Source organism: Rhinatrema bivittatum, chromosome 11, assembly GCF_901001135.1.
Source record: "Rhinatrema bivittatum chromosome 11, aRhiBiv1.1, whole genome shotgun sequence".
Taxonomy (NCBI): domain Eukaryota; kingdom Metazoa; phylum Chordata; class Amphibia; order Gymnophiona; family Rhinatrematidae; genus Rhinatrema; species Rhinatrema bivittatum.
Genome location: NC_042625.1, coordinates 35,873,775 through 35,897,369, shown reverse-complemented (window position 1 = coordinate 35,897,369; position 23,595 = coordinate 35,873,775). Strand labels below are relative to the sequence as shown.

Here is a 23,595-nt window from a genome sequence, read left to right as displayed (position 1 = left end):
ATTGGCATCGAGGGCGCAGGTGATGTCGGTGCCGTACGCGCAGATATGGATGGTGCCGTGCGCACAGCGAAACCCTTGGTTGTGCGTTCGGACGTCTTCAGCGCCTTGCGCGCCAATGTCTTTGGTGCCCTGTGCGCAGCATTCTTCTGCGCCGTGCGTGCAGGGTTCTTCGGCGTCGTACGCACAAGTGTCGTCGGCGCCATGTGCATAGAAATGTGTGCCAATCCCTCTCCAGGCGCCGAAGTATTATGCGCCGATACCTTTTTATGCGCATAAGGCGCCTTAGGCGCAGAAGCTGTAGGCGCCGAGGTTTTTGGCGCCAATGTGTCCTGCTGAGGTGCTTTTGGCTCTGTGGATTTTTGACAATCCATTGGCCTTTGTCGTTTTGACATCTCCTTACCTCCAAGAGTGAAGGATTGAGGATCCCACGAAGATGCTCTCTTATTCAAGGGAGCCAATGAAATCGGCGGGCCAGGCGACGAATGAGCCTCCGATGGTTCCATTGAGGCAAAAAGTTCCAGAAGCCTGTAGGCCCTTTGCTTCAGTGCTCTGGGTGACATCCTTCAGCAAAATTCACAATCTTCCCGATTGTGATCTGGTCCTAGGCATCGGTAACATCGGTCATGGCCATCTGTGACAAACATTACCTTGCTTCAATGACAGGGTTTAAACCCCAATTTTGACATGTTTACTATGTTAATGCTGAGGAGAAGAACAGCTCCCCGTGCGATCCCCCTCACGGAAAAAACAGACTGAGGAGATTCCGTTACTTTCCTGCGCGGGAACACACGCGCAGCCGCAGAGAGCAAAGCTCTGTTCTCTGCTTTGACAAGCTCCGCCTCCCGGGCCTGATTGACAGATCCCATGACAGCATGGCTAATTCAGCCCTGCTATCGACAGGAAAAAAACATTGTGTTGGGTGTTCAGAAAACCAACTCTAGGTAAAATCTAAAAATTTGACCTATCCTCAGGAAATCTGTGGTTTTGCTTCCTCTAGACTGGACCACTGGGTGTCTATAAAACTGTGGAACGCTTTTAAGGCATTATAAATGGCAAGTGTGTGTTTTGTTTGTATTAACATTCTACTTTTCAGTTGACAGGGATAAACTGGAATCTTTTAGCTCAGGTGAGTCTTTAATTATAGGCACTTGGACTACTTTTCTTATTATTGGAACCTGTCTGATGGGATACCCCAATGCTTCATTATTATCCTTTGAAGATACTTCCCTCCGAACCATGCGCTGCTGAGCAACTGTCAGCTTTCCCCTTTGATTTAGTTTAAAAGCTGCTCTACCTCATTTTTAAAGGTAAGTACCAACAGCCTGGATCCACCATGTTTAAGGTGGAGTCCATCCCTTTGGAAAATACTCCCCCTTCACCAAAAGGTTCCCCAGTTCCTTACAAAACTGAATCCCTCTTCCTTGCACCATTAATAGGTGGAGGACTAGCCTAGTGGTTAGAGCAGTGGGCTACAAACCAGGAGACCAAGGTTCAAGTGCTGCTGTCGCTCCTTGTAATCCACTTTGAAGTACTGTGAAAAGTGGAATATAAATCTAAATAAATAAATATATTGTCTCATCCATGCATTGAGACTCCAGAGCTCTGCCTGCCTCTGGAGACCTGTGTGAGGAACATTGAGCATTTCAGAGAATGCTACCCTGGAGGTTCTGGATTTCAGCTTTCTACCTAAGAACCTAAATTTGGCTTTCAGAATCTCCCTCCCACATTTTCCTGTCATTGGTGCCTACATGTACCATGACAGCTGGCTCCTCCCCAGCACTGTCTAAAATCCTAACTAGGTGACATGTGAGGTCCGCCACCTTTGCAACAGGTAGGCATATTACCAGGTGATCCACCAGCCACCCAGCTGTTTACATTCCTAATAATCAAATCACCAACTATGCCGGCCAACCTAACCCTCCCCCTTCTGGGCAGCAGCCCTAGGAGACATATACTCAGTACAAGAAGACAATGCACCATCTGAAGATCAGGTCCTTGATACAGGATCATTTCCTGCTGCACCAGGTTGATGTTCTCCGATCATGAGACCTTCCTCCTCCAAGGCAGCACCCAGGCTGCCAGACTCAAATTGGGACTTGGCTCCTATGTCCCTGAAGGTCTTGTCTCTATACCTCTCTGTCTGCCTCAGCTCCACCAGTCTGCACACTCTAGCCTCCAGAGATCGTACTCGTTCTCTGAGAGAGGTGCACATTTACAACTTCTCACTGATGGGTAAAAAAATCATACATGTGACACTTGATGTAAAAGAATTCCTGCTAGACTGCTGCCTTCTGTATTGGGACCCTTACTTTTCAATATATTTATAAATGATCTGGAAAGAAATACGAGTGAGATAATCAAATTTGCAGATGACACAAAATTGTTCAGAGTAGTTAAATCACAAGCAGATTGTGATAAATTGCAGGAAGACCTTGTGAGACTGGAAAATTGGGCATCCAAATGGCAGATGAAATTTAATGTGGATAAGTGCAAGGTGATGCATATAGGGAAAAATAACCCATGCTATAATTACACAATGTTGGGTAGGGATGTGAATCGTTTTTGAACGATTAAAATTATCGTCAGATAATTTTAAAATCGTCCAAAATCGTTAGAGTGCACGATACAATACAAATGCCCCCGATTTATCGTCAGGGGCATTTGTATTGTATCGTTAAATAGGGCGCGGGAAAACCGGCACACCAAAAAAACCCTAAAACCCACCCCGAACCTTTAAAACAAATCCCCCACCCTCCCGAACCCCCCCAAAATGTTTTAAATTACCTGGGGTCCAGTGGGGGGTCCCGACGCGATCTCCCTCTCTCTCTGGCCACGGCTGCATTGAGAAATGGCGCCGGTAGCCCTTTGCCCTTATCATCTGACAGGGCAAAGGTAGCGCTGGCACCATTTTGGTTCCTGGCTCCCGATTTCACGCGTGCAGGAGATCGCCCCCGGACCCCCGCTGGACCCCCAGGGACTTTTGGCCAGCTTTGGGGGGGCCTCCTGACCCCCACAAGACTTTCCAAAAGTCCAGCGGGGGTCCGGGAGCGACCTCCTGCACGCGGGCCGTATTGCCAATCTTCAAAATGGCGCCGGCGCTACCTTTGCCCTCACTATGTCCTCCCTTCCCCTCCCTTACCCACCCCCCCCCCCCCCGGCCTTATCTAAACCCCCCCCCTTACCATTATTGTAAAAGTTACGCATGCCTCTGGGAGGCGTAATTCGCGCACGCCAGCGGGCTGCTGGCGCGCCATCTCCCGACCAGGGGGCTGTTCCGGAGGCCTCGGCCGCACCCTCGGAACGCCCCCGGCCCGGCACCACGCCCCCCCGGAACGCCCCGAACGTCGCACCGCCCACCTGACACGCCCCCGACACCACCCCTAGCAAAACCCCGGGACGTACGCGCGTCCCAGGGCTTGCACGCGCCACCGAGCCTATGCAAAATAGGCTCGGCACACACAGGGGTGTTTTAAAAGGGTTACGCACGTACCTTATGCACGTAACCCTTTTAAAATCTACCCCTAAATAATACACTACAATAGTTTACTTCTCCCCAAAATGTTTAAGTTCTAAACATTTCCCCAAGTAGTATTTACTGATTCATTTCCGGCACCAGCAAAGTGATCCTCTCCTCTCAGTGCTCAGAGGCATTATGACATCCTCCATTTTATTTGCCATTCCTTTCCTAACAATTTCTAACATCGTTTTCTTTTTTGATTGCCACAGCACACTGAGACGACAATTTCAATACAATATCAACTATGATGCCCAGATCTTTTTCCTGTGAGGTAACTCCTAATATGGAACCTAACATTGTGTAACTACAATAGAGTAATTTTTCCCTATATGCATCACGTTGCATTTATCCACATTTATTTCACCTGACATATGGATGCCCAGTCTTCCAATCTCACAGGATCCTTCTGCAATTTATCACAATCTATTTGTTTTAACTACTCTAAATAATTTTGTCATCTGCAAATTTTTTTACTTCACTTGGCATACTCCTTGCCAAATCATGTATAAATTTATAAGAACATAAGAACATGCCATACTGGATCAGACCAAGGGTTCATCAAGCCCAGCATCCTGTTTCCAACAGTGGCCAATCCAGGCCGTAAGAACCTGGCAAGTACCCAAAAACTAAGTCTATTCCATGTTACTGATGCTAGTAATAGCAGTGGCTATTTTCTAAGTCAACCTAATTAATAGCAGGTAATGGACTTCTCTTCCAAGAACTTATCTTATCCTTTTTTAAACACAGCTCCACTAACTGCACTAACCACATCCTCTGGCAACAAATTCCAGAGTTTAATTGCGCATTGAGTGAAAAATAACTTTCTCAGATTAGTTTTAAATGTGCCACATGCTAACTTCATGGAGTGCCCCCTAGTCTTTCTATTCTCCGAAAGAGCAAATAACCGATTCACATTTACCCGTTCTAGACCTCTCATGATTTTAACCACCACTATTATATGGTTCGAATCGTGCTTGCTGAAGATGTGTTTATCTGTGGTTTGAGGGATGTATATTTTGGTTAACTTGACAGTGGTCCTTGAGAAATCTTGGTACAGCTATCTCTGGAATTTTGATTAAGGGAAGCCAGCGATGGAATAAAGTGAAGTAGGGACGGCAGACAGGATTTAAGACTGCAACAATGCCGGTATGTTTACTCAACTATTTTGCTAGAATCTTCTTTCATCAGCAAGTTGACATTTTGGGAAGTTTTGTTACTAGTTGGTGACCTAGCTTGATGAGGAAACTCAGACAACGATGAGATTTGTACAATGTTCTCTAAACCTAGCTTGATGGACTCAAAGTGACTTGCCCAATGTCACAAGGAATGACAGTGGGACTTGCACCCTGGTCTCCTGGTTCATAGCCTGCTGCTCTTACCACTAGGCTACTCCTCCACTCCCAATATAAAGACTAATACATAGACTTCCATCACAGACAGAGGAGATGGCTAGAGATTTAATGGAGAATATTCACAGAATTGCTGTGAAAGGGGAGGTGCTGCTGCTTGGGGATTTTAATCTTCCAGATGTTGATTAGGACATCCCAAATGCAGTTTCTTCTAGAAGCAGGGAGATCCTGTCTTCTCTGCATGGAACCCACCAAGGAATCACTATTAAAACTGAGGATAGTGTAATTTTTGGAATCGACTGGATTGCAAGATCCAAGGCGGCATGATTTACCAGAGGTAAATCTTGTCAGATGAATCTGATCAATTTCTTTGATTGGGTGACCAGAAAGTTGGATCAAAGGAGAGCGCTAGATGTAATATACTTGGATTTCAGCAAGGTCATTGACATGGTTCTACACAGAAGACTGATAAATAAATTATGCACCCTTGGTATGGATCCTAGAGTGACTGACTGGATTAGAATCTGGCTGAGTGGGAGGTAACAATGGGCAGTGGAACAATGGAGTTTTCTCTGATGAGGGGGTTGTTACTAGTAGGGTGCCTCAGGAATTGATCTTTGGACCGGTTCTTTTCAACATTTTTGTGAATGATATAACAGAACGGTTGTCAGGAAAGATTTGTCTTTTTGCCAGTGATACCAAAACCTGAAACAGGGTGGAGGGCCAGGAAGAAATGGAAAACAAGAGAAGGGATCTAGTGAATCTCGAGAATTGGTCTAAAGTCTGGCAGCTAAGATTTAATACTGAAAAAAGCAGAGCAATGCATTTAGGATGCAAAAACCCAAGGGTACAGAATGGGAGGTGAAATTCTTTTAAGCACAAAGGAAAAGCAGGATCTGGGGGTAATAATATCTAATGATCTTAAGGTGGCCAAATGGGTGGATAAAGCGACAGTAAAAGCTAGAAAGCAGAATTGCTTACCTGTAACAGGTGTTCTCCCAAGACAGCAGGATGTAGTATTCACATGTGGGTGACGTCACTGGAAGGAGCCCTATCACGGAAAACCTTTCGTGCCATAATCCCTGTAGCCACAGGAGTCTCCCTTCAGTCTCATTTGTAGCAAAAGGTGTGAGTGAAAAATAAAATAATAAAACATTTTGGACCCAACTCCACGGGGTGGCAGGTGGGTTTCTTGAGGACTACATCCTGCTGTCCTGGGAGAACACCTGTTACAGATAAGCAACTCTGCTTTCTCCCAGGACAAGCAGGATGGTAGTCCTCACATGTGGGTGATTAGCAAGCTACAGGCTGCTCATATTTGTTAGGACCAACAGCTTACAACTTGTGCAACAGGCACAACAACTGGTGTACTGTTGGGGAAAATGAGGCAGCCTGAAAATCACAACAGAAGGAAGTGGAAAGAGTTGGGATTATACTGGAAATAAGTTCTTCAAGACGGATTGGCCAGGCGCCAAGGAACCCAACGTTGCAGGGAGACCAGGATGGGGACCCGGAAGCCCTGCAGGCTGAAAGTGCTAGCGGGGAGAGCCGGTCAGGGAGTCTACCTCCGGGAGAAAGCGGCGTGAAAGAACTACCAGGACGGCGTGAAACGCTCCTTGGCAGCCCAGACAGAGGCGAAATGGAGCTGAGTTTATTGGGAAGTACATCTATGCCTCAGCAGATAAGTTTAAGTATTTCTTCTTATTGTCCACAAAGACTGGGACAAATAACTTTAGAATCACTATGGGAAACTATGGTTGAGCTAGGTAACTTAATGATAAAACAGACTGAGCCACTTATACTTAAAACTGACGACCATGAAGTTCGAATTAAGTCATTGGAAAATTCAGTGAAAGTAATTCATGGCCAAGAGACTGAGAGGAAAATTTCTTATGATTCTTTGAAAAGCAAGCAAGATCTTATGGTAAAAGATAATTTGGCTTTGTTAAATAAAATTGAAAATATGGAGAACTTGTTAAAAAATAAGAATCTTTGAATAATTAATTTCCCTAAGGTCTCTCATATAATACCAAGAGAGATGTTTAGTAAGTATTTACAGGAAATCCTGAAAGTATCCTCAGACCAAATACCACCACTCACTCGAGTTTTCTATATTCCCTTGAGGGATGATTTAAGAAAATCTTCTGGAGGGATTCCTGGCCCAGTGAAGGAATCAGGCAAGGGAATAAATGGAGATGTTGGTCTGAACCTTACAGATTTTCTGGAGTTATCAGACCAAGCCCATGCTGAACCAGCTACCTTGATAGTTAATTTTGCATTGGAGATGGACAAGGAATGGATTTTGAAGTTATATTTTAAACATCATCTTGAAAAATTTATGGGGATGCAAGTGAGAATATTTCCAGATGTGTCTAAGTACACTCAGAAAAGGAGAAAACAATTCTTGATATTAAGGCCCCGGGTTTTACAGCTAGGGGCATCGTTTACGTTAAGGTTTCCTTGCAGATGTTTTGTAAAGTTTAGAGATAAATCTTTTCTCTTTTTCATGCCATCCCAATTAACACAGTTTTTGTGTGATAATTCTGAAAACACAGCGTGTTTGAGTACCTATAACCTGGCTCCAAAGCCTTGATAATGTCTGAGTTTGTTCCACCTCATATATACAAATAGCTCCTGCCGATGCTAAGTTTAGATTTATATATGATTATTTTTAAAAAAGACCACCTGGATCTCATATAGTGGACTTGAAATGTATACATAGGTTAATGTATTTTCTTTCTTTCTTTAACTCTATAAGAATTTATGCATGTATGTATTTGATTTATTGTCAAGAGGATTATCTTGATATAATTGTTAAAAAATTTAATAAAGATTAAATAAAAAAAAAAAAAAGACGGATTGGCCAAAGGCAGAGTCTTGATGTCCTTCCTTGCCAGGCAGTAATGTGCTGCAAATGTGTGAAGAGAGCTCCATGTTGCAGCTTTACAGATCTCAGCAATCGGTATTGAATGATAGTGTGCTACTGAGGTTGTCATGGCTTTCAATGAGTGCGTCTTCATTCGTCCCTGGAGAATAAGGCCTGCTTTGTCATAGCAGAATTCAATACAGTCTGCTAGCCAATTGGAGAGAGTTTGTTTGCCCACTGCAACTCCCGTTTTTTTTTTTTATCGAATGAAACAAAGAGTTGGGTGGATTTCCTATGGACTGCAGTGCGGTCTAGGTAAAATGCAAGTACACGTTTACAGTCCAAGGTGTGTAAAACCCTCTCGCCTTGGTGGGAGTGAGGCCTTGGGAAAAATATGGGCAAGACTTTAAACTGATTCAAGTGAAAGTCAGTAACCTCCTTGGGAAGGAATTTCGGGTGAGTACATAGGACAACTCGGTCATGTAGGAACATTGTATAGGGTGAGTATGTGACAAGTGCTTGTAACTCACTAACCCTTTGAGCAGATGTAATGGCTACTAGGAAGAGCACTTTCCATGTAAGAAATTTAACATCGTAGGAGTGCAAAGGCTCAAACAGGGAGTGCATGAGCCTTGTAAATACTACATTTAGGTCCCTTTCAGTGACTGGTGGCCATAGAGGGGGCTTAAGTTTTAATAGACCCCTCATAAACCTACTCACAAGGGGTTGCGCTGTTACCGGGGCATCCCCAACTTCCTTGTGGTACGCTGAAACTGCACTCAGGTGTACCCTCACCGAAGAAGTCTGGAGACCAGAGTCTGAAAGGTGCCAGAGATAGTCTAATAGAGATTGGGGGGGGGGGGGGGCAGGAAAAGGGGTCGATACCTTTTTGCATGCACCATATGGTAAATCTATTCCACCTAGAACAATAGGATTTTCGTGTGGAAGGCTTTCGTGAGGCTACAAGCACTAGAGAGACATCAGTTAAAAGGTTGAGTGGTTGCAGGATCAAGCTTTCAACATCCAGACTGTGAGGGACAGGGTCTGAAGGTTCGGATGGCGTAATGTGCCTTGGTTCTGAGTTATGAGAATGGGTGCTGTGCCCAGGCGAATGGGTTCTATGATCGAGAGGTCGAGAAGCATGGGAAACCATACTTGTCGAGGCCAATATGGGGCTATGAGTACCATTGATCCTTTGTCCTGTTGTAGCTTCACGAGAATTTTGGCTATCAGCGGTAACGGGGGATACACGTATAGGAGGCCAATGTTTAAGGGGCGAGTGAAGGCATTGATGGCTAACTTGTTTTGTTGTCTGTGCAGGGAGCAGAATCTGTCCACTTTGTGATTCAGTTCGGATGCATAGAGGTCTATTATTGGTTGACCCCCAGTTTTGGAAGATTCTGGTTGTTACCACAGGATCCAGAGACTACTCGTGGGGATGGAACTGTCGACAGGCGATTTGCTAGTATGTTCTGAACGCCTGCTAGATAGGTGGCCCAGAGGGGCATGGAGTGTGCAAGGGCCCAGCCCCAGATCTGCATGGCTTCTTGGCAGAGGAGTTAAGAGCCTGTGCCACCCTGCTTGTTCAAGTACCACATTTCAACTGTGTTGTCTGTTTGTATGAGAACAGTCTTGTTGAAAGCAGTCCTTGAACACATATAATGCATAATGTATAGCTCGAAGCTCTAGGAAGTTGATCTGAAAAGTTGCTTCGAGCTGTGTCCAAGCACCTTGAGTTTGAAGATTATTCACATGAGCTCCCCAACCCAAGTTGGATGCGTCTGTGGTTAAAGTTACTTGCGGAACTGGTTGCTGGAAGAGTAGACCTGTTAGCAAGTTGGCTTTGTTTGTCTACCAGAGAAGCGATAACTGTAGCTGGTGGGTTACATGAATCCGAGATGAAAGAGGCTGAGTGGCTTGGAGCCACTGAGATTTCAAAGTCCATTGAGTTATTCTCATGGCCAGTCTGGCCATAGGAGTGACGTGGACGGTGGAAGCCATGTGGCCCAGCAACGTTAGGAATTGATGGGCTGAGGCTGTTACTTTTGTGCGCAGAGACGAAGCTAGCTTGGAAAGTGTGAATGCGTGGTCTTGGGAAGGAAGGCCTTTGCGACTGTGGTGTCCAAATCTGCTCCAATGAAAGTGAGGAGGTGAGATGGAGTCAGGTGGGATTTCTGGTAGTTGATGAAGAATCCCAAAGAGTGTAGCAGATTGATAGTGAGCTTGAGAGCGTCGAGAGCCCCTTGCTTGGAATGGCTTTTGATCAGCCAGTTGTCCAGGTAAGGAAACTCGTGTATGCTGTTCTTTCGTAGATGGGCTGCAGCCACTGCTAGACACTCTGTAAATACACAGGTTGCAGAGGCAAGTCCGAAAGGCAGAACCCGGTACTGATAATGTTGATGTCCCACTATGAAATGCAGATATTTGCGGTGATGTGGGAATATTGGAATGTGAGCATAAGCGTTCTGAAGATCCAAAGAACAGAGCCAATCTCCTGTTTGCAGAAGAGGAAGCATGGTGCTCAGGGACACCATCCTGAATTTTTCTTTTTGTAGAAATTTGTTGAGATTGCGGAGGTCTAAGATGGGGCGGAGACCACCTGATTTCTTTGGAATGAGAAAATAGCGGGAGTAGAACCCTCTGCCCTGCTATGCCCGGGGAACAGCTTCCACAGCCCTGAATCTAGAAGGGTTGTGTGATGTTTTTGCATCCACAGTGGATTGGGTGGTGAATCCGGGGTTACTATGAGGAAGTTTAGATTGTATCCCTGCGTTATGATGGATATAACCCATTGGTCTGTGGTAATGCTGAGCCAGTTGGTTATGAAGTGGTGAAGTCGACCTCCTACTGACAAGTCTGGTTTTGGATTTGCGGAGTGGCTGCTGTTCTCTGGATAGTTTTCAAAATCCAGAGGCTTGGCCTGTTTGTGGGTCTGGCTGAGGCCTGGATGGCTTGGGCTGTCAAAGATGTCCTCTCTGAAACGGCTTGGTTGGCCTCACGCAAGATGTAGATGGGTGGTATCTGTGTGGACGATAAAATGGTTTTCTAGGGTCCCTTCTCGTGGGTCTTCTTGCAGAGGAAGGGGCCTCGGTAGTAATCATGGACAACTGACACAGGGTCTCGTTATGGTCCATCAGTTGAGCCGCTGCGTCCTGTATTTTGTCCCCGAATAGGTTGTCACCGGTACATGGGAAGTCAGCGAATTTGTCTTGGACTTCAGGTCTCAAGTCAGATGCTTTCAGCCAGGCCCACCTCCTGGCGCTGATTCCCATTGCCGACAAGCGAAAAGCAGTTTCAAAGGAGTCGTAAGCAGCCCGTACCTCATGTTTCCCAGGCTCAAGGCCTTTCTGTAGTATGGCATTGAGACTATCCTGTTGTTGTTGGGAAAGAGAGTCAGCTATTCCCTGAACTTGCTTCCAGAGATTCCTTTGGTATCGTGTCATGTAAAATTGATATACAGCTATGCATGACACTAGCATAGAGCCCTGAAACATCTTGCGACTCAAAATATCCAAGAATTTTTGGTCTTTGCCAGGAGGTGTTGAAGAGTGAGGGTGCAGATGCCTGGCCTTTTTCTGTGTGGATTCAACTACCACTGACTATGGGGTAGTTGTGGCTTTTGGAATCCAGGAATATGTTGGACCAGATAGGTTTTATCTGTCCTCCTATTCACTGGTTGGATAGTACAAGGATGCTCCCAGAGACGATGTTGGAGATCCACAAGCACCTCATAGACAGGGATAGCCATAACTTCCTTTGGAGCATCAACAAATTGGAGAACTTCCAATGTTTTCTGGTGTGTGTCCTCCTCTGTAATCAGGTCAAAGGGGATTGTCTCTGACATTTCTTTTACAAAATTTGCAAAGAGGTCTTCTGGGGGAGATTTTCTCCTTTGTTCCGGAGGAGATGGTTCTGATAAGATGTTCTCCACAGATGTGTCCATGTCAACATCTTCCCATGTGTCAGAAAAGGTCTCTGGGTGAGATCCTGAAGGAGGGAAGAAGGTTGGATGTGTCGGCATCGATGGATCCTTCGATGGCCTCGATGTAAGATACGGTGGCACTGATGTGGATTTCGGTGGCATCAAAGGCATCGAGGGGAAACGTGGGCATCTCGGTCCCAAGAGCCCCAATGGACCAGGTATTGGTTCTGGCATCGGTGGAATCGGTGTTGGGAGAGGACTGGAGTCTGTGCCTTCATCTTCTAAGGACCCCGGAATGGGTATTGGGGGTTTCAGAGACTTTGCAGGTTGCTTTGGCATCGGTGGCCTAGGTTGTGTCGGTAGGGCACCGATGAGTGTATCCAGTCAGTTGAGCAGCGGTGTAAACATCGACGGCTCCGATGTCTGTGCCGGTAGGGGGGCTGGCATCGATGGCTGTAAGTCTCATAGGGCATTGAGCACTGTCTGGTGGATGAGACCGTCCGGTTCCTCCCTGAAGCTGGTGTAGATATCGCAGCTATAGGGGGAGGCAGGCTAGGCACTACTGGCACCTCCACAGGAATTTGTGGGGGCTCAGTAACTGGCACCGATATCAATGGGGAATGCCTTAGTTTCTCGATTGGAGAGGGGGGTGGAGGCTCCTCTATCTGTAGCCTCTTCGCAATCGGCTCGATAGCTATCGAGGCCGATGCGATGTTGGTTCCGACACCGGGAGTAGAATCGCGGCGGTGCCGGTGTCTGTGCTTCCCTTGGTGCTTGGTCTGGTCTTTCTCCGGCACCAAGGAAGATGATGCGGATGCCTTAGATGGAGTCGGTAATGGATGGTCACCGCTGCCCTGGTGCTCCTGGCGAGGTTTGTCGCAAGTTTCTTCGATGATCCTGCTGGTGACAACTGGGTGGATGTCGATGGAGTTAACTTGATCTTGAAAAGGGACTCCATGTTGTCCAGGCGAGCCTGCCTACCCTTCGGGGTCATTTGGGCACAACTTGGGCACTGACGAACGTCGTGTCATGAGCAGAGGCACAGAACACAGACATCATGTGGGTCGGAAATCGACATGGTACAGGGACACTCAGGGCATTTTCTAAAACCTGTTGCCATGATGGAAAAAAGGGAGGCCCTAAAAACGATCGATGACCTGCAGACACCAAAAAAGGGGGAGGCAGGAACCGACCGAAGATGGTGGAATTCACTCATCGAGCGACAAAAATTGATGTCGCGATGGGAGACCCGTGTGAGGGAAGATTTTGGAGAAGTAAATTCAAATATTCCGTGAGGAAAAAATTGAGAGAAAATTCTCACAGAGATCCTAACCGTGAGGCAAATTGCAGCACGGAAAAAAGAGACTGAAGGGAGACCCCTGTGGCTACAAGGATTATAGCATGCTGGGCATTCTCAGTGTGCCAGTCAAAAGTTCTAGAAACTTTGACAGAAAAGTTTTCCGTGATAGGGCTCCGTCCAGTGATGTCACCTACATGTGAAGACTACCATCCTGCTTGCCCTGGGAGAAAGATGCTTTGCTTGGGAGAGAAATGGTCACAAGAAAAAGGGAGGTGATCTTGCCCTTGTATAGGTCTCTGATGAGATCTCACCTGGAATACTGTGTACAATTCTGGAGACTGCATTTTCAAAAGGATATAAACAAGATGGAGTCGGTCCAGAGGGTGGCTACTAAAATGGTCAGTGGTTTTTCTTCTAAAGCATATGGAGATAGACAAAGATCTAAACATGTATACCCCTAGAGGAAAGGCAAGACAGAGGAGCTAAAACATTCAAATATTTCAAAGGTTTCCATGCACAGGAAGTCAGCCTTTTTCAAAGGAAAGGAGATTTTAGAATGAGGGGTCCTGTGATGAGGTTGAAATGGATAGTCTCAGGAGTATCTTAGAAAGAGGAATCCCCTTCTCAAGACAGCTTTTAAACTAGAACAAAGGGGAAAGCCGACAGTCGCTCAGCAGCGCATGGTTCAGAGAGAGGTGATTTCAAAGGATACTAATGATGCATTAGAATTAGGGCAACCCGACAGTGAGGTTCCAATAATAAGAAAAGTAGTCCAAATGCCTGTAACTAAAAACTTACCTGAGCTAAAAAATTGTAACTTATCCCTATCAATTAAAAAGAAGAATGAAAATACAAACCAAAAACAAACTTTGAAATGTTTGTATGCTAATGCCAGAAGTCTAAGAAGTAAGATGGGAGAATTAGAATGTATAGCAGTGAATGATGACAGACTTAATTGGCATCTCAGAGACATGGTGGAAGGAGGACAACCAATAGGACAGTGCTATACCGGGGTACAAATTATATCGCAATGACAGACAGGAGCACCCGGGAGGCGGTGTGGTGCTTTATGTCCAGGATGGCATAGAGTCCAACAGGATAAGCATCCTGCATGAGACTAAATGAATCTTTATGGGTAGAAATCCCATGTGTGTCGGGGAAGACTATAGTGATAGGAGTATACTACCGTCCACCTGGTCAAAATGGTGAGACTGACAGTGAAATGCTAAGAGAAATTAGGGAAGCTAACCAAATTGGTAGTGCGGTAATAATGGGAGACTTCAATTACCCCAATACTGACTGGGTAAATGTATCATCGGGACATGCTAGAGAGATAAAGTTCCTGGATGGAATAAATGATAGCTTTATGGAGCAATTGGTTCAGGAACCGACGAGAGAGGGAGCAATTTTAGATCTAATTCTCAGTGGAGCACAGGATTTGGTGAGAGAGGTAATAGTGGTGGGGGCGCTTGGCAATAGTGATCATAAGTGTCGGAGCATATACTCAGGACTGCATATACTACCCTGTCATTGGTGGAACAAGATAAGTGCTAGCATAGTAGTTTTTACACAGTGCCTGCACCTGTTGTTCTTCAGCAACCTATGATTAGACAAGCCCAGTGTCTCACGGGCTTGATGATATAAGCCACAGAGTTCACTGTGGCAATATATGATGGTTGCTAGACTCCATCACACATGAAGTTTAGTGTAAGGCAGTTAAGTAACTAGGGCCTGTAACTCACTAACTCTGCGAGCGGATGTGATTGCCAAAAGAAAAATCACTTTCCATGTGAGATAGCGAAGATCACAAGATTGGAGAGGCTCGAATGGTGGTTTCATGAGTCAACCCAAAACCAGATTGAGGTCCCAAACAGGGCCGGAGGGCGCAGTGGAGGCTTGAGGTGAAGCAAGCCCTTCAGAAAACGTGTCACTAGGGGTTGTACTGAAATAGGAACATCCCTGACACCTTTATGGAAAGCAGCTACCACACTGACATGCATTCTGATGGAGGAAGTTTTTAGACCTGATTCTGACAAGTGCCAGAGATAGTCTAGAAACTTCATGGTGGAACAGGTAAAGGAATCAAGGGATTGAGAAGAACACCATGACTTAAACCTGTTCCATTTGTATAGGTAAGACTTTCTCGTGGAAGGCTTCCTTGAAGCAATCAGGACACGGGAAACTGTCTCCGAAAGTTAAGTGGCTGAAGAATCAACCTTTCAACATCCAGGCCATCAGGGACAAAGCCTGAAGATTGGGGTGGCGTAGGCACCCGCCGTTCTGAGTGATCAGAAGCGGGTCCATTCCCAAGGGAATATGCCTGCGAATGGAGAGATCCTGAAGTATTGGATACCATACTTGGTGGGGCCAGTGAGGTGCTATCAGGTTCATGCATCCTTTGTCCTGACGTAACTTCAGGAGAGTCTTCGAGAGAAGTGGAAGTGGAGGGAATGCATATAGGAGACCAGTTGCCCATGAGAGGGAGAACTCATCTCTTGGCTGTGAGTGTTGGCTGCGAGTTAGAGAGCAAAAGTTCTCTACCTTGCGGTTTTGAGGTGACGCAAAGAGGTCTATGCAAGGATGACCCCAACTTGGAATATTGGGTCCGCTACTGAGGGGTTGAGGGACCACTCGTGCGGATGGAAAGCGCGACTTAGGTTGTCCGCCAACACATTGTCCTCTCCCGGCAAATAGGTGGCCCTGAGGTACATCGCGTGGAAGAGGGCCTCCGCCCATATCTGCGCAGCTTCCTGACACAGTAGATAGGAGCCCATTCCTCCGTTTGTTGATGTACCACCTGGTTGTCGGTCTGAATCAGGATGACCTGATTGGAAAGGTGATCCTGAAAGACCCTGAGAGCATATCTGATTGCTCGCAGCTCCAGGAAATTGATTTGGTGTTTGGCTTCCTCTGGAGACCAAGTTCCTTGTGTTTGCAATTCGGCCACATGGGCTTCCCAGCTGAGGTTAGAAACATAGGTGGTGAGAATTATTTGAGGGTCTGCAGCCTGGAAGGGCAGGCCTTGGAGGAGATTGATCTGATTTTTCCACCAGGCTAGAGACTGACAGAGTGAGTCGGTGATGTGGACAGTGGTGGATAGAGGTTGGATGGACTGAGTCTATTGTGACCTTAGAGTCCACTGCATGACTCTCATGGCCAAGCGGGCCATTGGGGTAACCTGTACTAAGGACGCCATGTGTCCCAGTAGGATGAGGATGTGGCGTGCAGTCGTGCGGCGCTGAGTCTGTAGTTGATGTGCGAGAGAGATGAGAGTGAAAGCTCACTGTCGAGGCAGAAATGCCTTTGCCTGCAAGGTGTCCAAGTCTGCCTCTATGAATGATAAAGTTTGAGATGGGACTAAGCAGGATTTTGCGTAGTTGATGAGAAATCCTAGCGAAGTCAGAGTGTGTAAAGTAAGACGTAGGGACGACAGAGCAGCTTGCTGAGTGGGAGCCCTGATCAACCAATTGTCTAGTTAGGGGTAGACGTGAATACCTTGAGTCCTGAGGAAGGCTGCTACTACTACGAAGCACTTGGTGAAGACTTGTGGTGCAGATGCCAGGCCGAATGGGAGCACTCGGTATTGACAGTGCTTGGGGCCTACTAGAAATCTCAGGAACCTGCGATGAGATGGATTTATCGCAATGTGTGTGTACGCATCTTGGAGATCGAGAGAGCAGAGCCAGTCTCCTCTTTGTAGAAGAGGAAGGAAAGAACCTAAGGTTACCATCTTGAACTTTTCTCGTTGGAGGTACTTGTTGAGGGCACGTAGGTCCAGGATTGGACAAACGCCGCCTGATTTTTTGGGGATTAGAAAATACCGGGAATAGAATCCTAGGCCTGGTTGAGAGTAAGGTGCTGGTTCTATTGCTCTGGACTGGAGGAGGAGGGAGACCTCCTGCTCCAGGAATTTCTGTACCTTAACTGGGGGAAAGGAAGGGTGGGGTTTTGATCTTTTTGCCCTTTTTTGGTTAGATTCTACAATCACAAATTGGTGATCCAGCTGAGTTTTCTGGAAACCTGGGGCTGACTAGACCAAATAAGTGGTATCAGCTTTTCTGTTGACTGGAGCAACAGAACCAGGGTGTTCCCAGTTCTTTTTGAGAAGATCCAAAAGAACCTGGTGAATAGGGATGGAGGTTATTTCCTTGGGAGCATCCAGGAATTGTAACAACTCCATCATTTAATGTCTGTCATCTTGTTCAGTCTGCAATTGGAAGGGAACCAATTCAGACATTTCCTTCACAAAATTTATGAAGGATAGGTCCTCTGGAGGAGAACGCTTCCTGCTTTCAGTAGGAGAAGGTGGCGATGGCAAGTCATCGGTGTCTTGAGAAGAATCGTCTGTCCAGGTGTCATAAGGGTCAGCACCTGCCCCACTAGGAACCTGAGAAGGACGGGACGATGGTATTCCTGAAGGTCCCGGTCTAGGCTCCGAAGGCATCGAGGGAAGTACTGGAGGCACCGATGAAGGCATCGAGGGCATCGATGGATGGATCGGTAGCGCCAAAGGGTGCATCAGCATCGATGGTTGAGGCATCGGCAGGACTCCTGATGGAGGAATGCGGAACGGTGTTTCCCCTCCCAATGACAGGGTAAGCGGGGAAGGCACTGGAGCCATCAGTGACCCAGGATCCATCGGTGGAAGAGCAGCTAGAAGCACTTCCATATTCGAGAGCAGTGGTTCCAATGCTGCCGGAATGGGATCGATGGTCGGTTCCGCGATCAGCACAGATTTCGGCGCCGGGGGACCTTGGAGCCTGTGCATCGCCTTATCGATGGCTTCCTGAACCATCCGGTCCAGTTCTTCAGGGAGTCCTGGAGCAAGCAGCCCCGGCTCCGGAAGGGAAGAAGGAGGCAGAGGCATAGCCCACCGTTAAAGGCGGAGTCGCGGCTTCCAATACCCGTCCGGGTGAGGGTTGCCTCAGTGACCCGGTCGCAGAAAGGGTTGGTGCCTTTTCTGGACGAGGTTTTTTCAATGGCGGCTCGGACGATGGCGAGGTCGATGATTTTCCTTCCTCAATGGTCAGAGACTTCCGGTGTCGATGCTTCTCTCTACGATCCCCTCGGTCCTGAAAGGGGTAGACGAAGTCGAAGGCCGAGAAGTCGTCAACGCCGGGCGGTCACCGGCCGGTGGTCAATACTGGCGCGAAGTGGATGGTGCCGGTTCGGACGACGTCAATGCAATAGATGGCGTCGGGGTCTGAGAACAGAAGAGAAGTTCCATCTTCTCCATTCTGGCCTTGCGACCTTTAGGTGTCATTAAGGCACATTTGGTGCAGGTCAAGACATCATGTTCGCACCCAAGACACATTACACAGACTTTATGAGGGTCTGTTATGGGCATGGTGCGAGTACAGTCCAGGTACCGACGGAACCCCGACACCATGGCCTCTGAAAAAACTGAGCTGCGGTACGGTTGTCGGCCAGTAGGCCACGAGGGCCAAACTCGACGGGAATCGACCAAAAACGGGTAAAAACTTACCAGAGTACCGCAGAGTCAAAAATTCGAAGGAGGGACCCCTGTGGGTATGAAAGTTTTTAGTAATTCCATGAGGAAAATTCCTGTCAGGAATCTCTGTGGAGCTCCTTAACCCGCGTTGCTACTGCTGCGCGGAAAAAAGAAGACTGAAGGGGGACCCCTGCTGGCTGCAGGTTTAGTGCCATGCTGGACATGCCCAGTAGGTGCCAGTCAAAGTTCTAGAAACTTTGACAAAAGTGTTCCGTGATTGGGCTCCATCCTATGATGTCACCCATATGTGAGGACTACCATCCTGCTTGTCCTGTGAGAAGAAATGAAACAAACAAATAAGATTTGTTTTATTTGAAGGCCCCCCCTGATCATTTCGGGCCCCCCCAAATGAAACGAATTAGCCTTATTCATCGTGTTTTGCAGTTTCATTTAAAATAAATGCACATTCCTGCTTTGCAATGCCTAAGGCCAACCCGCGGTGAATCTGTGCCAGACCCCAGTTGTCTCCACAGCCCTAATGTGCAGCCATGTGCTCCCTCAGCCGTGCTCCCTGAGCCAGTTAATACCTGCTTCTGGGCACACACCCCTTGCCTCATCCACACACAGACAATCTTTTTTTTTGTTTTGGCAATTCTAGCCAGGCAAACAAAAGGTATAGGAAGCAATACTTCCCTTTTCTGTCAGAAAACAGGGAGAAGGAGAGCAGGCCACATGAAAGACACAGAGGGAACCAGACCACTGGCTTTCTGTGTCCCTACCATCAATACACTGAATCCAGTTGGTGTCAACAATGCCCCTGCTCTGCCACTCAATTTGAGAGATGGCCCCTCTTGAAGCCTGACACCCCAGGAAGTACTCAAATCTTTTTTTTTTTTTTACTTCAAACTCTAGACTGAAGGTTTTACACCTCTACCATCTCTGGAGTCAGAGAAATACCGAAGGACTGCAGGTGGCACACTAGGCTTAGTAGCCATGTCAGTAAAGCTTTTCTTCTCTGTCTCCATCTGCTAGTAGGGAACAAAATCCATGTATCTGGACTGATCTGGGATATGAACAGGAACCGGCTGTTTAATTTTAATTTTAGTTTTTGTTTCCTCAAGGAGCCTCAAAAAGAATCACAAACCACTACAGAGTTATGTCGTGTTGGCTCCATGGAAAGGAACAGACAGAGGGCTGACATAGCTATTGGACATGTGTAGCACACTGCACATGCTCAGAAGAATAAAAGCCTTACTTCACAGCTATGGTGCCATCAAATAACATCACTCAGATATGTGACAGACTTCTGTTTATCCATGGAGAATAAAAAATGTATGGTCAGTGTAAATAAGAACTAGCAGGGTGTATCTCAGTAGCCTTCTGTAAGTTTTCATGGCTTGTAAAATTAAACTTTGCTTTTGGAAACTACATCAAACATTCTTAACCCATATGTACATTTTGCTTGCTGAAAGCTGGGACCACATGCATAGTGCAACACTTCCACAGAAAGCCAACCCAAGTGTCTATCCAAACCAACAAAAAAATGTTTAACTATAGAAGCTGTTTTTCTTGTATTATAAGTTGACAGGTGTTGCCACTTGCCTTCTAGGAATAAATATATCCTCTCCAAAGGCAGTCAGAAGTTTTATAAATGCTTGCTAACACTTTGACAAAAACAATTCCAAAAATTCCAGCCAGTGAGAGTTGCTAGGGGTGTATAATTCAGAACTTTACAAGGCAATTTTCAATGTCCCCTTAGAAGTTATAATACTATGGGTGCTTTGTACCTGGAGACCTGCAAGCTCATGTTCAAAGGAAGCAGCCCCAACCCCTAAGCGAAATTTCCATTTGAAAGGGCAGTGGAGAAAGCAGAGTTGCTTACCTGTAACAGGTGTTCTCCCAAGACAGTAGGATGTTAATCCTCACATATGGGTGACCTCATCAGATGGAGCCCTGTCATAGAATACTTTTCTCAAAGTTTCTAGAACTTTGACTGGGACACTGAGCAGGCCCAGCATGGCACTAACCCTGTAGCCACCAGGGATCCCCCTTCAGTCTCGTTTGTAGCAAAAGTAAGAGCAAAAAATAAAATAAGAAAACGGTAACAAACCCAACTCCACGGGATGGCGGGTGGGTTTCATGAGGACTAACATCCTGCTGTCCTGGGAGAACTCCTGTTACAGGTAAGCAACTCTGCTTTCTCCCAGGACAAGCAGGATGGTAGTCCTCACACATGGGTGAATAGCAAGCTACAGGCTGACTCATAACAAAGGAGGCCAATCTGCACTCAAAATGTGCAACAGGCACAACAACTGTGGTGCTGTTGGCAATAATAAGGCAGCCTGAAATTCACAGTGGGTCGAGGTAGGATGAGTTGGGTTTCTACACTGGGAATAAATTCCTTAGGACAGACTGGCCAAAGACAGAGTCTTGTCGTCCAGCCCTGTCTAGACAGTATTGAGCTGCTAAGGTATGGAGCGAGCTCTATGTCGCAGCCCTGCAGATGTCGGCAATCGGTACTGAACGGTAGTGTGCTACTGATGTTGCCATGGCTCTGAAGGAGTGTGCTTTCATTTGTCCCTGCAGTGGAAGGCCTGCTTGCTGGTAGCAGAATGCAATGCAGTCTGCCAACCAATTGGAGAGTGTCTGCTTGCCCACCGCAACTCCAAGTTTGTTTTTATCAAAAGAAACAAAGAGTTGGGTGGACTTCCTATGGACTGCGGTGCGTTCTAAATAAAATGCAAGCGCACGCTTACAGTTCAAGGTGTGCAGAGCTCGCTCACCCGGGTAAGCGTGAGGCCTTGGGAAGAAAGTGGGCAAGACTATGGACTGATTTAAGTGGAAATCCTTTACCACTTTAGGAAGGAATTTAGGGTGAGTGCGGACAACCACCCTTCATGGAGGAACCTTGTGTACGTGAGAAGGTCACAAGGGCCTGTAACTCACTTACCCTGCGAGCAGATGTAATGGCTACTAGGAAAAGAACTTTCCATGTAAGGTATCTGAGTTCGCAGGAGTGCAAGGGCTCAAAAGGAGTGTGCATGAGCTGTGCAAGGACAACATTGAGGTCCCATGCTACAACCGGTGGCCGCAGAGGAGGCTTAAGCTATAATAAGCATCTCATGAAGCGACTCACCAGGGGTTGAGCCGTTATCAGGGAATTCCCTACTCCTTGATGGTAAGCAGAGATGGCACTAAGGTGTACTTGGATAGATGACGTCTGAAGACCAGATTCCGAGAAGTGCCAGAGATAGTCTAACAGATTCGATGTGGTGCAAGAAAAGGGGACCAAACCCTTCTATGTGCACCACAAGGTAAACCTCTTCCATTTAGAGCGGTAAGACCTCTGCGTGAAAGGCTTCCGTGAAACTACGAGGACTTGAGAGATGTCACTAGAAAGATTGAGTGGTTGTAGTATCAACCTTTCAATATCCAGGACGTCAGAGACAGGGTCTAGAGGTTCAGTGGATAACTTGCCGTGATTTTGTGTTATGAGGTTGGGCGACGTGCCCAGGCGAATGGATTCCTGGACAGAGAGGTCGAGAAGTATGGGGAACCAAACTTGGCATGGCCAATACGGGGCTATGAGTATCATTAAGCCTCGGTCCTGTTGTAGCTTCACTAGAGTCTTGCTTATTAGCGGAATCGGAGGATATGCATATAGCAGGCCTGTGTTCCAGGGACGGGCGAAGGCATCCATGGTTGGTGCTTGTCGCTCCCTGTACAGGGAGCAGAAGCGCTCCTCTTTGTGGTTCTGACTGGACACAAAGAGGTCAATGGTCGGCTGACCCCACCTGTGGAAGATTCTGCTCGCGACCGAGGGATCCAGAGACCACTCGTGGGGCTGGAAATGTTGGCTGAGGCAGTCCGCCTGTGCATTCTGTGTGCCTGCTAGATAAGTGGCTTGCAGTAGTATGGCATGTGGCAGGGCCCAGGCCCAAATCTGTGCTGCCTCCTGGCAGAGCAGGTAAGAGACCGTGCCCTCCTGTTTGTTCAGGTACCACATTGCAACTTGGTTGTCTGTTTGAATCAAGACAACTTTGTTGGAGAGGCAGTCCTGGAATGCATAAAGGGCGTACCGCATCACCCAAAGCTCCAGAAAGTTGATCTGAGAGGTTGCTTCAGCTGTTGTCCCTTGAGTTTGAAGGCCTAGGACATGGGCTCCCCAACCTAGGTTGGAGGCATCCGTGGTTAAGGTCACCTGAGGAGCGGTTGCTGGAAAGGAAGACTCACATGTAAGCTGGCTCTGTGTGCCCACCAGGCAAGGGACAGACGAAGCTGCTGGTGATGTGTACCAGGGACGAAGCAGTGAGCAGCTTGTCGCCACTGAGCTTTAGAGTCCATTGTAGCACTCTCAATGGCGAGGCGTGCCATTGGGGTGAAGTGGACTGTTGATGCATATGGCCGAGCAACTTGAGTAGGTGTCCAGCTGAGGTTCTTTTTCTGCAGCGAATAGATCTGGCAAAGTTTGAACAGCGTAATGGTGCAGTCGTTGGGTAACAATGCCTTGGCTAGTGTCATGTCCAGTTCTGCTCCTATAAAGGAGAGATGGTGAGATGGTGTTAAATGGGATTTCGAGTAATTGATTAGAAATCCAAATGAGTTTAGAAGTCTTATGGTGAGACCTAAGGAGTCGAGGGCTCCTTGTTTGGACTGGCTTTTTATGAACCAGTCGTCCAGGTATGGAAAAACGTATACGCCCCTGCAGTGTAACTGTGCAGCCATGACTGCCAGGCACTTTGTGAACACTCGGGGCGCCGAAATCAGGCCGAATGGTAGTACCTTGTCTTGTTAGTGCCCGTGACCCACCTCGAATCGCAGATACTTGCAATGAGGAGGGAAGATTTCAATATGGGTGTATTCGTCTTAAAGGTCCCGAGAGCAAAGCCAATCCCCCTGTTGTTGCAGAGGAAGCATGGTGCCCAGGGATACTATTCTGAACCATTCCTTGTGAAGAAATGTGTTCAAGGTATGGATATCCAGAATAGGCCGGAGGCCACCAGTCTTTTTTGGAATTAGGAAGTATCTGGAGTAGAACCCTCTCCCCTGCTGACTCAGTGGAACTGGTTCCATGGCTCTGACCGACAGAAGGGTCGAGAGCTCTGACTCGAGTAGTCCTGTGTGATGATCCCAGCTCCGGAATGGAATGGGTGGGAAGTCCGGGGGTATTTTTGAAAAATTTAGATGGT

General features: G+C 47.1%; 1 protein-coding gene across 1 annotated transcript in view; it reads right to left on the bottom strand.

The window, feature by feature from the left end:
• The window catches only part of DNAH10 (dynein axonemal heavy chain 10), a 952,322-nt gene that overhangs the window by 704,303 nt on the left and 224,424 nt on the right, over window positions 1-23,595 (bottom strand).